Source organism: Macrosteles quadrilineatus, unplaced genomic scaffold (assembly GCF_028750875.1).
Source record: "Macrosteles quadrilineatus isolate MER2022 unplaced genomic scaffold, UCM_ALF_1.0 Scaffold_3__2_contigs__length_128488019, whole genome shotgun sequence".
Classification (NCBI taxonomy): Eukaryota; Metazoa; Arthropoda; class Insecta; order Hemiptera; family Cicadellidae; genus Macrosteles; species Macrosteles quadrilineatus.
Window position 1 is genome coordinate 42,025,022 of NW_026542596.1, and position 15,389 is coordinate 42,040,410.

Here is a 15,389-nt window from a genome sequence, read left to right on the forward strand (position 1 = left end):
GGTAGTGTTAGGGGGCATTTGTAACCTAATAGTTGAGATTGTCCAGGGTCAGGTGCTGGCTGTGATGAGTTAAGCCTAATACTCGCCACTGTTATGTGAGCTGCGGTCGTTATCACGATTACGCCTCCTGTCTATATGTGTTGTTGTCGTCACGTCGGAGGCATATAAAAGAAAAAAAAAACAACAAATAAACAAATGATAGCTACACAAAACAACGATAAATGTTACAATCGTGCTAACACGATCCGTCATAGCTACACAAAACAACGATAAATAAATACACAAATTTAAGATACTGTACAACCATACTAACAAAACCCGTCTTGGAGGTTATGTTTACACAAACTCAAATAGTAAATAAATGTACTCGATGTGTTTCATTGAATTGAAAAATAAATAACAGCAATTAAATTAAACAGCTGACCAAAATGTAAACAATTATGTTCTTCATAAGGATAACATGGGAACTTTCAAAGCCACTGGGGCAGAGCCCAAGGGACTTTTTCAAAAATGTAAGGCCAGTTTGCAAATCTACGCGACACGCTCTTTCCAATGAGATGTCAATGGATAAAATCGGTTAAGAAATGGTGGAGGAGTTCAACCGACAAAGTTTCATGTAGCGTATTAATTATATAGATGAGGGTAATTTTTTTTTAAATATCCATCCAAAAAAAATAAATAATAATAAATAATAAATAATAAATAATTATTATGGGGGGTTGTTGTCTTTTTAGGGGGTAATAATGCCACGACCCTTTAGGCCTGGCCTGAAGCTATGAGTAAAATGATTGTTGTAAATAGCCATAGATAAAACATACTCCTAAAATCCTAATTAGTGGATTATAGACCAGCTGAAGACAATTTTATTGTTAGTTCTTCGGAGCACTGTAGAGGTCGTATTTTGTAAAAAATTTATTTCTTGTTATTTCAGTAATTTAAAACCTCGTTTAACCCAATAAAATTATCCAATCATAAATAATAACTCGTCCCCTAGTTATATAACCAAACAGTAAAACACGAATCATGAAATTAACCCCAAAACAATGGAATCAAAATTTCGTCGAAACTATCGATCAGTGTCAACAACAAGAACTAGACACGAAAAACGAGCTCCAAATTTTACAATCGGGTGAAAAGTCTACTTGTTTTGGTTAGTCTATGATACAGCCTAGCGTCCTAGGTTATAATCACAATAACAACGTTAACAACACATAGATACAGTCATACATTAGGATGTTGGTAAGGTAAAACCGAGAAGAACTAAGGATTTGCAACAAATAGAAGTTTGCAGACGACGTTATTGAAAGGTACAACAAAGGATCCCTTGAGAATTGTGTTTCCAACCCGACATTCTGTCAAGTATTGTACATAATGTGTCAGTTTATCATGAAGTGTTAAAGCTTTCAACAATTTCAGACTGTTAGGATTCAAGTTAACTACTGAAGAGGCCATACAACCTCGAATTAATTTTGCGAGCGTGGATAGTTTATTGGTTAATAGAGTCATTGAACTTGTCTCGGTGACTAGGGTTTGGAGCTAAATAGGAGTTTGAGCTATGTCACAATCCTATTGGAGCATACCTCATACATTATAGGTCTACGAATAAAGAAATAATAGTCTATCGTAAAGGAAGAGAGCTGGCACTGAGATCTTAATTCGCTAAAAATCTAGACAATTATTACAAGTCTTTGATAAAATAACCCCCCCCCCCCCAAGAATTAGCGATTTTTCGTTATATTTTCACTAAAATATTTCCTTAACATGTCAGATTTATTTCCTATTTAAATGACGTTAGGATTAACCAGTAGGCCTAGGTACTTAGGTTATCTTTTTTGCAGGAAAGAAAAAAACATTTTTTGTGTAGAATGTATAGAGTGAAATGAATAAATTTGCCAAAATTACAACAAATAACTTACTTCCATAGAATAACATGAGGGTTTTAGATTAAATTTTTTTTTAATTTCCTCCGTAACCATTAGACGTACAAAGACGCTTTAGTATTCTAAATTATTTGTTTCTTAAGCTCTACAAAACTGATTAGAAAAAAATTGAAAAAAGTGATGTTTCAATGGTCAAAATGGAAAACCCCTATTTTAACCCCCATAAACCCCATATGAAACTTAATTTCCATATTCCGATCATGCTGGTTCATGAAGTCGTTCGAATAATTGTACTGTAGGTGGTAGGTCTACACATTGGACAAAAATTCTTCGAAATCGGATGATTTTAGCTTGAGTTATCGAGCTAAAAGACACACACACTGTTGGAGGAAGGTTTTGCATCTGGGATCATAAAAAAAGTAAAATGGCCCCAGGTTTAGGACTTACCAGAAGACCTGCGGTAATTGCTTATTACCTATGTAGGGAAATCTAAACAACAAATTGGTTGAATCAACTTATTTTATCAAACTTTACAAGTTTTGAGTATTCGGGTGTAAATCAAATCATGAACAATCTCTCAATCCAAAATCAGAATGTTACTTCAGAGAGTAATAACACAGAGGTTAAACTCTAATCCTCCCCGTAAAGTGTGTTAAATATTATAGTCTTCACTAAATTAAACCCATATATTAAAATTACGCATAATCTTCCAGTTGTAGTACATGAATAATACGTTCTAGACCCTGTCGGTCTAGAAATCATCACGACATAGAAGAAAGCTGAAAGACGAAACACAAACACAAACATAAACAGTAGAGGGAGCTTAGAGGTTCTATGTTTAGCTATTTTGTGTACATGTGTGTTGTCTTCATAGACAAAGGATACACGAAAGACGGTTTGCTGAGAGATCTGGAGAAATTGTTCTTGGAGATAAGCTCAAGTTGGCATACTTGTTTTCTAATGACTTTCAGGTTGATTTCTACAAATTACCATAGTATTAAATAAACCTTGTCAGCAATGTAACAGAACCCGTTAGCTTGTTAACAACCCTTATTATACAAGTGTGTTGTGGGGGTACCCATGGTATTTTATGGGGCAAATCACAAAAGTTGCAAAAACTTCTGAGCCGTAACTTTAGAGCATTGGGAGTTGAACCATTTTCATTAAAATTAAAAAAAACACCGTACCATACTAAATTTTTATCAAAATTGGTTGAACGGTTTTTGTTTTGTTGACCAAATTTCGTCAAAGTCAGACCACATATATATCCTATAGCTATGTGCACAGCCACACACCCACACACACGCACACACGTCACTTCAAAAACCACTTTTTTGTAACCAAAACTGATGTATCCACCCAAAACGCAACCTTGAAAAATTTGACGAAAACAACACTTTCTCCATATACTGTGGGAAATAAACCACACAAACACATTATGCTCAGTTAAGAATATCATCTATAAACAAATCTATAGGCGCTTATATTGGTGGGTCGGTAGCGCGAACATGAAGCCTAGGTATCGAGGTTCACTTCCCGAAGTTACCAATAACAAATTATCAGTATGCACTGCTCAGTCTTTACCCACCGACTCGCCCCTGGCGCTGGAATCGCTTGCCCATGGAGAAATGCAAATTCAAGGTTTAAAGTGGGTATATAGCTCTTGGAAATAAACAATCTAATGTAATACTTTCAACAAACCGTATATTAAATTTGAATATATTTTTCCTGTTAGGTTATTTTCAGAAAATAGAATTTTCTCACATCTTTAATCTTGAAAATGTACGAAAAATCAAGGAAGCATAACGTGATTCAGACAAAACACGTAGTCCAAACACAATCTACAAACATGTTGGAATCATAATGTCCTCTCTCTGTTTCCTTGTTTTGGTCGGCTTCGGCTTTATTTAATGTTCTCATTTACATAAGTTTACATGTGCATGCCGTGTACAAGATTTTTTTTAATTTAACACTTGATTTTTTCAGAAAGATAAATGTACCTCAAACTCATTATTTGGCATAATGTAATTTCATAAAGTTGGTTTTGTCTGAAGAAAATTAATATCGAAATGCTCAATAGAAATAACTTATAAAAGTAGTATAAGTTATTCAAAACTTTTTGATTTACAAAATGTATGCTGGTTTTGTTTTACAAAATATGTTAAATATGTTTCGTGCTAAGTATAATGTATTTATTCCCCACTGGTTGTTCTATCGATATTATAAAGTTGATGAATAAATTAAATATGCCTATGAGCTGACAATTCAACACGAAGCACTTAATTCCACTTTCTCGTTCCCGTTTTAGCGAATTTCCCATATAGGGAATAAGTTATAATACTACTACCAATTTAATTACAAGCGATGAGTTCGAATTCCCATCTAAATTTATATGTAGGTACCTTATTAAACAGTACCTCACACCATATAGGAACATTGTTAAATAAATGTGCATCAGTACTTTCGTTACTAATTTATATGCAGTTCATACACTTTAAATCGGTCGCAGTTTAATTAAAATTTTGAGATCCATTGATGCTAAACAAGCCAAAGACACAATGGCTGTTTAGGGCTTCCCTGTCAAGCTAGATTTATTGTTTAACTTGATTCTAATTAGTGGAAACTTTAGTCTGCTTCTGTCTCAAGCCTTCTAAAGTAGTTTCTTCTTTTCTGGACAAAGCACCAGTGTTCTTGGAAAGAAATCCTAACATTTTAAGGTAAGTCCAAGAGAAGTACCGTAATATGAATTATTTCTATGTGGGAAAGTAAAACTTTGGATGGACAAATTTACATGTTATATACAAATTGAATCAACCAAGGTCTGCTTAGCTGCAGCTTTGCCTTTAATGGTTGGATTTAAAAATATATGGAACGAATTCGCTAACCAGCATGATTGGACCATGGGAACGGGATTTTGTTTGGGGGGTTTATAGGGTAAAAATTGGGGTTTCTCATTTTTACACTCAAAATATAAAACTTCCTATTTTATTTTTAAACCATTAGATCTAAAAAAAAAAAACAACTTAATAATATGTTGAAGCATTGTAGGATAACGGTTAAAGGGGAAAAAGTGTTATTCCTATAGATAAAATGTAAACTGTAATAGGGTGCTTGTTTATGGATTTATTTAGATCAAATTTGGCACCTTTATTAATTTAACATTGAACATTTACAAGAAACACTTTTTCCTTCTCTGTACAAGCAAACCTACTTACTCATTCAAATTTATTTTATTTAAATAGAAAATAAATCTGATAATTTTAAAGAAATATAGCCCATTAGTAAAAATCCAACTAGATAAATGGAAATCCACTTAGTCCGCAGGTTTGCTGTGGTGGGGGTATTCGTGCAATCTGTAGCCATACTAAGTAGGCAACACAGAACACGGAACACGTTCAACACGTATTGTAACACGTTCTGGTAACGGCCAATATATGAGAACACATGAGTCTACTGTTAACACTCATAACGCCGGATACTGTCATGTTGTGTGGCTTTTCTATTGTGGAAAGTGTTCTCGGCTTCTTGAGGGGAAGATTCGGAAACGTGATATTTAATAATTTTCGACTACAGTAACAGTTTGCTGTGTGATTTGGTTTTTTAGCTTAACTTGTTCTATCTGTCTGTGGATACGATTTATTAGTTAGTGGTGTGAAAATAACCCATCCTTCAGTTAAGCTCATATTACATACCAACGGCTGAGCAAACCTGCATTTACCTGACTAGATTTCCACCAAAATATTTCCTTTAAATAGTCAGATTTATTTCCTATTTAAATATCATTAATTGTAATGAGTACTCATGTTTGCTGCTACAGGGAAGGTAATAAGGTGTGTTTATTGAAATGTCGATACGTTAGTACTAAACAAAATGGCCAAATGTGATTAAAATACATCCATAAACAAGCAAACTCTTCATAAGAATAACATGGGAATTTATAATTTACCTTTTCTAATTTTCCCCTTAACCATTAGGCATACATACAGTGCTTTAGTACTCTTTTTTCACGGTCTACAAAATGGTTTGGAAATAAATTGAGACATAAATAAATAAAAATAAAATAAATAAAAATGCCTTTATTTGCGAGCATCTTTCAGTACAAGAACTGTTTTACAAAGTAACTCATGTCAATATAACTAACTTAAAAATATACAAAAATTATAATACAAAACACTGTATGACGAAACAAAATTATAAGCTATATACAATATTTTACACCTTTTTCACTTTTCTTTTGAAAGCCAGGACCCCCAGCTGTTTTAGGTCCAAGGGGAGATCATTGTACATCTTTGGGCCAAAGTAAGAAAACCCTTTTTTATCCACTTCTAGGCTTACTTTTGGAATGTGGAGCAAGGCGTTTTGCCGGGTCACACGTTGAGTCACATATTATGTTTAAGCACAGACAATAAGGATTAAAACTGGGAAAACGCAATATTTACCCCCATATAAATACACTCCCGTTCCCATATTCCGATTATGTTGGTTCGCGAGCTTATTTTAATTTATTAAATATATAAATTTAAATATTATAAATATTTAATATAAAATATAAATATTTTAATTTATACATGTATCAAACGGTACATGTGTGAATTAAATTATTTTGTAGAAATTGACCACACTTGGAGTACTCCTACTATAAAATGCGTTATAAATTGTAAATTACAAGATCAGGATTGTTAAGAATACAACCTACAACCAAACAATGACCCTGCGCTACTTGGAAGGCGAGAAAAACAGTCAACCTCGAATACAAAACGTCTTTCAAATGGACAAATCCCCTTTATATAGGAGGCACCAGTGCGTACACATCACACAATGCATTTCACCGGTTCGACGAGCCCACAAAAACGGATCCGGCCGCGAGGCCAGTGGATATGGCTTTACAACCGAATATTCGTACTATCGACGCAACGCGTACGAACATCGAAACATTCGGTTGTCAATACGGTAGCTTAGTTTGTTAAGAATGATTGTATGGGTTTTTTTGTTAAGGAAATTTGTTTCCTTGTTGGGATTGAAAACGCTCGTAACCACAAAATAAAGTCACTAGTTTACGACTATTATAAAAATACAGTTTTCACCACACTACGATGTTTTTAGCCGTTTTACATAGTTAATTGGATGCTGAAAGCTACGTATTGCTGTCCATAACAGCTGTCATCGTCATTTAGGGACTGAGCAGGGGTTTGCGGCCCTAGGGGTGAAAATCAGCTGTTCGCTATTTTACTTTAAACATTAATGTATACGAGAGGTCGTCCAGTGGTCGAAACTCGACCAAAAATATGTAATGTAATCACTTCTCTATTTTCACCCCACACAGTAAATAAAACATATGATTGGAGCTTCTTCCATTTGTTTTGATTTTCTGTTTATATTTCGTTGTTATTTCGTCACCACCATGGCAACGCATAAGATTGGAGCTTCTTCCATTTGTTTTGATTTTCTGTTTATATTTTGTTGTTATTTCGTCACCACCATGGCAACGCATAAGATCCATGTTATTTTTTTCACATTTTTAAACTCATTTTTTGTGCTTATCTTTGAGCCTATTTAAATTTATAAAGGGATTCTGCACACCTACAGGAAAATAGCTTTCTAACGGTATGCGTAGATTTTCCCTACGGTGCTCACGAGCTGAGAAAAAAGGTTTTAAAGAAACATGCTTGCCTATTAATATATAGATAGATATTAATCTATCTATCTATATATTAATAGGCAAGCATGTTTCTTTAAAACCTTTTTTCTCAGCTTGTGTGCATCGTGGGGTAAATCTGCGCATACCGTTAGAAAGCAATTTTCCTGTAGGTGTGCAGAATCCCTTTATAAATTTAAATAGGCTCAAAGATAAGCACAAAAAATGAGATTGAAAATTTGAAAAAATTAACATGGATTTTATGCGTTGCCATGCTGGTGACGAAATAACAACGAAATATAAACAGAAAATCAAAACAAATGGAAGAAACTCCAATCACATGTTTTATTTACAGTGTGGGGTGAAAATAGAGAAGTGAGTACATTACATATTTTTGGTCGAGTTTCGACCACTGGACGACCTCTCGTACTTATTTAATACGCAAGCAGGTTTTTTTGTGACAATTACTCCTCCGAAACTACTGAACCGAATGACATGTTTTTGGTGTCATTGGAAAGAGAGTAACGTGAAGTTGTGCAGGAAACTTTCTTTTTAGGGAAATAATGAGAGAGTGAGGCCATGGAGCCCTTTAAAGTTTTGTATTTCTCCATAAGATTAACATTGGAAACAAAAATTGTTATGAAACTCCAGCTGTTGTCAGAAATCAAAAGTGAGAAGAAGAGCATATGTTAATTGTAAACAGTCAATAAGTTTGCTAATTTAACAGTTTGCTACAAACTTGCTGACTTGGTTGAAATTTGTTTTAAAATAACGCCTGTAATACTTAGCAATTGCTCGAATTCGAGCAACAGGGACACTAGTATATAGATTTAAAACACAGGGTGTATCTATATGCATTGCAATAGACTTGTTTTATTGTCACCACTACTTAGCAACTATTTATTATTATTTTTACTGATTCCACTAAAATATTTCTTCACATAACCTCAAAGTTGCAGTTGTGTTGACTGTTAGTGTGTAGATTGTATATATTTTCTCAATTTAGTATAGCGTGGTGAAAAATAAAAGACAATAATAATAATAAAATAAATAATTAATAATAAAATAAGAGTCTAAAAATACCATAAAATACATTAAACTGTTGATTCCATTCTTTCAAAAATGGCCGCCATTTTCCAAAATGGCAGCAAGTATGAACATATGAAAACTGTGTATTTTATGGTATTTTTTAAATGTATATGTAATTTTAAGACTTATTATTAACTCTAGCATTTTTCTCTAAGCTTACTTGTTTGGGAGCTATATGACTCATAATGTACACTGCAAATATTTTGATCATAGTTGTAACTCGCTGTAACTCCTGAACAAGTACAGTAGCTTTAGAGAAAAAAGAAGAAAAACGTTTTTAAATTGCATTGCATTTTTATAACTAATTATAAAAATAGGGTCTTCCATAAGAAAATCAAAGTCGGTGGCCATATTAGAAAAATTTCGGCTAGAATTATTTTTTCAACTTGACTTATATTTTTAAATAAAAATCCAAGGCAGTGACAATTTCACTTTTTTTTTATAAAACAGCTGGCACACTTATATCAATCACCCTGTATATCGGAGAGTTGACAAAAAGCGTTTAGAGCCCCGTGAATTAAATACTTCTGTTAAGTTAGTATCAATTTTCAATTTACCATTCAATACTATCTGAAGTAATAATAAGCAAGACAGGATATAATGAGTAAAATAAATATTTGTACTATTTTAAACACCCCCCTCATCTATCTGTACACTTTTGATTTGCAACAGTGAAAAATATTGCACGGGAATATATGTGTAAAGTTAATACGAAAGAGTGGAGCTCTATTTACACAGAAGATTAAAATTAGGACAAATAATTAAAGCTATTATGTGGATTTATTTAATATACCAAAAGCACAACTAATATTTATTGAAATAATACTAATATTTATTAATACTAATATTTATTGAAGTTATTTCGAAATCTCTTCTTTTGATCTTCTCAAAGATTTTTTGAAAACGTAATGAAGAAAAAAATCATAACATTTTTGGATAGGACAATTTTTTTTTAGCCAAAATCAATTTGGTTTCAGGGAAGGTTTGAATACAGAATCAGCGTTAAAGAGTTTTATGGATGGTGTTTACAATGGGATAAATGCAGGTCAAAAAGTCACTGGGATGTTTCTTGGTATCAAAAAAACTTTTGACACAGTAAATCACAATTTTGTTGTTGAAAAAACCTGTTTAATTGTGTTATAAGAGGGGTAGCCTACTCGTGGGGTTATAAATTATTCAACACAGAGAACACAGTTTGTTAAAATGAATAATACTTTAAATGAAAAAGGTTATATTAAATATGGTGTACCCCACTGCTCTGTATTGGGTCCAATATTATTTTAATTTATATCAATGATCTTTGCAATGCAAATATGAAAGGCAAACTAACGTCCTTCGCTTACGACACCGCATTGAGCTACTTAAAAGACAATTTCAGTGATGTGGAAGAAGCAATAAATTTGGATTTGAATGCCCTAAAATGGTGGTTTACTAAAAACAAAATGCTGTAAAGCCCCGTATAAAAACAAATTTATAAATTTTAGTTTAAAATTTGAAAAGATATTTTTAAGTCCCATTTGTTACAAATTATCTTTGTAATAATTCAAGCGTTCTCCTGTGTGTGCCACGGTAGAACAAACAAAAAAGATAAAATATCTGGGTTTAATCTTGGATAAAGAATTAAATTGGAAATGTCACATTGAACAGTTAAATAATGAATTAAATCGCTATTTAAGATATTTTTATTTCCTAAGAAATATATGTCCAGAAAATGTATTGAGAATGCTATATTTCTCTCTGGTTCATAGAAGAATTGACTACGGTATGGTTTAGTTTGCTGGGGAGGGGCGTATGAAACCAACTTCTGTGTTCAAACTAAAAAAAAAAACATTTTGTCAGAATGATTAAAAGTAAAGGCAAGATGTAACCATCTCGTACATTATTTGTTAATTTAAAAACCTTTCCTCTTAAATGTTTGTTTTAAAGGGATTTTTTATGTTATAAATGGTACTGAACCTATAATACATAACTTGCTCATGGACAAATTAAGAATTAAGCAAAAAGTAGTAGTACTTACCCAACCTAATTCAGCATTTTTTACAAATCGTTACAATTTCTTAGGTCTAAAAATGTGAAATGTTATTCCTGAAGAATTAACACAAAGTAAAAGTTTAAGTTTGTTTTCTAAACGATTGAAAATATGGCTTTTGTTCAATGAAAATATATATTTTCTTATAAAAATCCAAGCGTAATATTTTGGTTTTTTCATATACGGTAGTTATAATATGGACAGAAATGGTGTTATTGAACTAAATATTGAATACGTGTTATCGTGTTGTGGCGTTTCTATTTAGAAATATTATTGGTATTGTGTTTCATGTTAATTAATACGTTAGTACTTTCGCTCTGACTCTTTACTACGATGTTAATTTTAAATTACCTGTAGCATTTTAGGAAATAAAGTCTATTCTATCCTAAATAAGTCAAATTTCAGATATTTCATATTAACAGCCATGAGAGGAAACCTAAGCTAAAATATCATATATTATTTAAACGCTACTGATACTTTAATTGAGAATCGAAAAAGTAAAAGCTAATACACAAAAGTGCAGCCAAGTATGAACAATGAAAATTGTAAACAGTGCTGGAACTAAAACAAAGAAAAATAACTAAACTCTAATTAATTAGTAAAACACACAATTAAACCAATTATTACTTAAATAATCAATGATTTTTGGAAGCTGATATAGAAATTCCATCTATATAGACGACCTGTTGCCAATTTTTTTAAAGAAGATATTTGAGCCATTCAGAGGGTGTGTTTTGGTTTTAAGCCCAGACAATAGACCATTATTTATTATGGTATTTACCATTATATTTACCATTATTTTTTACCATTATGGTATTTCTTTTGTCTATGGTTTAAAGTTATATTTACCCTCTTCATTTTTGGTAATGTGGTGTGATACATAGTTTGAGTGACATACAAATTACAATAGAGCTTTGTAAGTTTTCTATTAAGTTTGGCTTAAAGTATTCGACGGAAATCTGAAATTATTTATATCTGCATACTTTGTTGGTGTCTCAAATTGCAATTTCTATCATGGACTAACTATTAGTTCTATTAAAGATATCCCTGGTTCGATTCTAAACTGACTAAATTTCTTGCAAAGAGTTAAGTGTCAACTTTATCAAACAGCCTGAGATACTACACTTAAATACTAAGTAAAGAAAAAATAAAGAATTAACACAATTAATTAAATTGTAGTCAATTCGGTTTTCATAATGCAACTTTTATCTGCATCACTGAATTTAATCTAAAAATGGTTTAATGTATCTTGCTCCGTCAAGGCATCAATAATAAGTCAATAAGTCATTTATTAGGCCAGATCAACATGTACATGCATTAGCCAAGTCAAATTAATCTTAATTGATAAAACATATTGATTTCTTACAGTGAAAACAACTGCATCATAAAAACAAACAACACACAATTAACGCACGAAGTAACACATCAAGTGTGTTATGTGAGTTTTTCAATGGTTTCGACGGACCCAACCATCTTGGATGAATAACATCTACATTTTCTGTCATACCTTAAGATTATTGCAGTGTATTAAATGAATATTTGCCAGAGCAACATAATTGAAACAATTTTAATTCAATTTTATTCTAAGTAAAACAATCAAACATAACCATACTCTAATTATAGGTTAAAAATCAATAAAATAAACACCGACAACTCAAACCATATCCAAACAGTCGAACATTCAGCAACCAATCGATAGGTCGAAGCTCTGGACCACTCGACTACTCGGTAGGTGGTCGATGTATCGCGCACGCGCCACCGGATCAATACATGTCGTCTGCTAGGGGGTGTGTCTATGTCCAGGTGTGTGCTAGGTGCCTAGTGTACCATGTGTCGCGTGCTTGTGTCCGTGAGGATGGTGTAACTGATAACAAGGCCGGCCATGTCCGTCAAGGTGAGTGATAACAATAAGAAGGTAGATTTTTGGAGGGAGTTTTCGGAGGGAGTTTTAACGACAATGTGGTGCCTAGCGGCCGGCGTTCCTGGTTGTTTAGAAAAACCGATTGGTGGTCTGGGTTTCTGTTGCAAATTGGGTGATTTATTTAGTGTTTTGAAATGTTTTTTTCTCTAATTGTGCACTTGTTGAAGATTAAAATTTGCCAAATATATTTTTTGTTTTATACAACAGTGTGATTGACAAAGTTAGAAGAAACATATATAAAATGCATCTCTGGTTTAAGCTAACTTACAGTGAGCTTTATTACAGTAGTGATAATAACAATAGAACATTTTTGACATTTCGTGTTTGAAATTTTCAATGAAAAAGCCGGTTCTGGTTCCTCTTTGCCAATCTATATTTTTAATGTTTCAAAAATTAACTCAAGTAACAATAGAGGCAGTTGAATGTCGTCGGCAGTTGATTTTTTAATCTTTTTGTGTTTTTTCTACGCCAGGGGCCTTTACCTGTTTTTTTTTGTGAGGGAAGGGTCCACACTCTGGTCTGTTAGAAACTAACGTCATCATGCTGGTAGAAAGCATTATTAGTTAATTTATGATAGCCCCATGACAGATGACATCCGGGTCGGGTAATGATCTCGCTTGGAATCGAACCAGCGACCCTCAGGCTTGAAGGCGATTACTATAACCATTCGGCAAACTGGCAGACGATTTGGTAGCTGGTAAGGTAGAGTTGCCAAAATGCTCTACAGACTGCCAAAAAGCCGTCCGGTATTTTAACTTGTTTACTGTATTGAGTATTTCCGTATCCGCCTTTTGAAACCTTGACAGTTTTCTTCTTTGCTCATATTAACATATTTGAACATTACTTGTAATTAATTACTTGTAACTAATAATACTTTTACGTGAGGGTAAAAATGGATATTAAGGAGCGATTTTTGAGTCTTTGTACAATTTGTGATACCGCTCACTATGACAAACAATTTGTTACATCTTCTAGAGTTTTTCTTATGCCAAATGTCCATTGGTGTTCTTCATTTAACTTTTTTTCTGGGTATTGGTTCCTCATTTACGTCGGGTTTTTAAATTAACAAGGTACTGTCTGCTATATTTAACGTTTTACCGGAATAACTTGATATTAGCTAAGGGTAAATATCACATGCCAAAGAAATTTATTCTCTAGGTATATTATTCGGCAGGATTATATTCGTTCTTGAGAAAACCAATATTAGTTATTCTCTATATAATTAAGAGTTGTTGTTGGTATTTCCCGGGAAAATATGGAAGCCAGCGCACGTGTAAACATATTTTGGAATGGAAGAATCGAAACACGTTTAACAAAATTGACTTTCTATTTCTCTAGTGTAAAATCAATCATACCATACACGTCTTTCCTACGTAGCCTGTGTGCTCGGGATAATGTCAACTGAGAGTTGATCAATTGTAACAACAATTAAATTAATCTTCTTTTATTTCGTAAACGAATTATGAAAACCCATGACAAACCGCACACGGATTTATTAGATTATTACATGTATTAGAATTATTTCACTTGTAATGCTGAATGTATTTCTGTAATGGCTTAATCCAATAGCCGTGTCCAATTCCATGTGTCCACACATTGCAGATGTATTCGTCATTATAATTAGACTAATGGATTGTGCGATCCACTTCACACAGAAAATTTTCAACATCAGTTGAAAACATGTTTCGTTATTCTTTTATTATTGAATAGTGGATGTATATTTGCATAAATATATTTTTTTTGTAATAAGTAGTTTATGAAATTTTGGGATAGCTGTTTTTATTTGTTATTCGTACAAAAAGATTTGTGAGAACTGAAAAATTGAAACTATTAAGATATATATAGATATAATTGTAAGTGGTAGGGTCCAGGAAATAAAAGTATCAAGAAGAAGATAATAGTAGAATATTAAGGAGACCTAAATATTAGATATAATAGGAGGTGGACAATATTAAAGAGGTTGAGACATATTGTGAATAAGAACTGTGGGGAAAAATTTACTTTGAAATATTTGTTATATCATCGTGTTGGCAACATACTTGTTGTAAGGTTGTTATTGTGTTGGCAACTACTTGGGGTATACTATTGCCCAAGTAGGATAAAGAATTTTTTGCGTTTTCGTTTTACAAGAAAATACCTAATTCGCATAAGAGTGTCATATTAAGAATTTTTCTGAGTGCATTCTCAAAAACTGCCTGATTTGTAGAAAATGAAGACGAGTAATTAACGCCCGAAACGCACGAATAACTACTTTTGGCAATGTTTTGAGATATTTGGATGTAGAACACTACTTGCTTGAAAACAAAAGTTTTCATAATTATGTTAAATGTACAAATCTTAAGAAAAGAAACCTCATAAGGTACGGTGACAACTATTTGTGCAATTCACTCAAAGCAGACGAGTCTTTAAAAAGTTACATCTGCTAATCGTATGGATCCATGCAGGATTATTTTTGCCTGAACTGCAAAATCTGGCATAGATTGAGAAAATGTCGATTTGTTTAGGTTCAAGGTCGGGTTCAACCAGAACGGTTGGTTCACAAGATGACATTAGCAAGCAAACACAGCAAAACATACCGATACAAAAGGATATGTATGTAATGTCCACATCTTTACTATTAAACTTGTTATATATATTGATAGTTCAGAGCGAAACTGATAAGTTAAACCTATGAAATAGTTGTATTTTGTATTATATCTATAAACATTTTATTTATTTATTGCTTTTATTATAAAGCATGAAACGATCACTCCGCTCAACTGGCTTTCACTGCTATGAAAGCAATCCTAGTACTATAAAGAAGTGGCAGTGGTTTTCGTAAACCTAGTTATATGA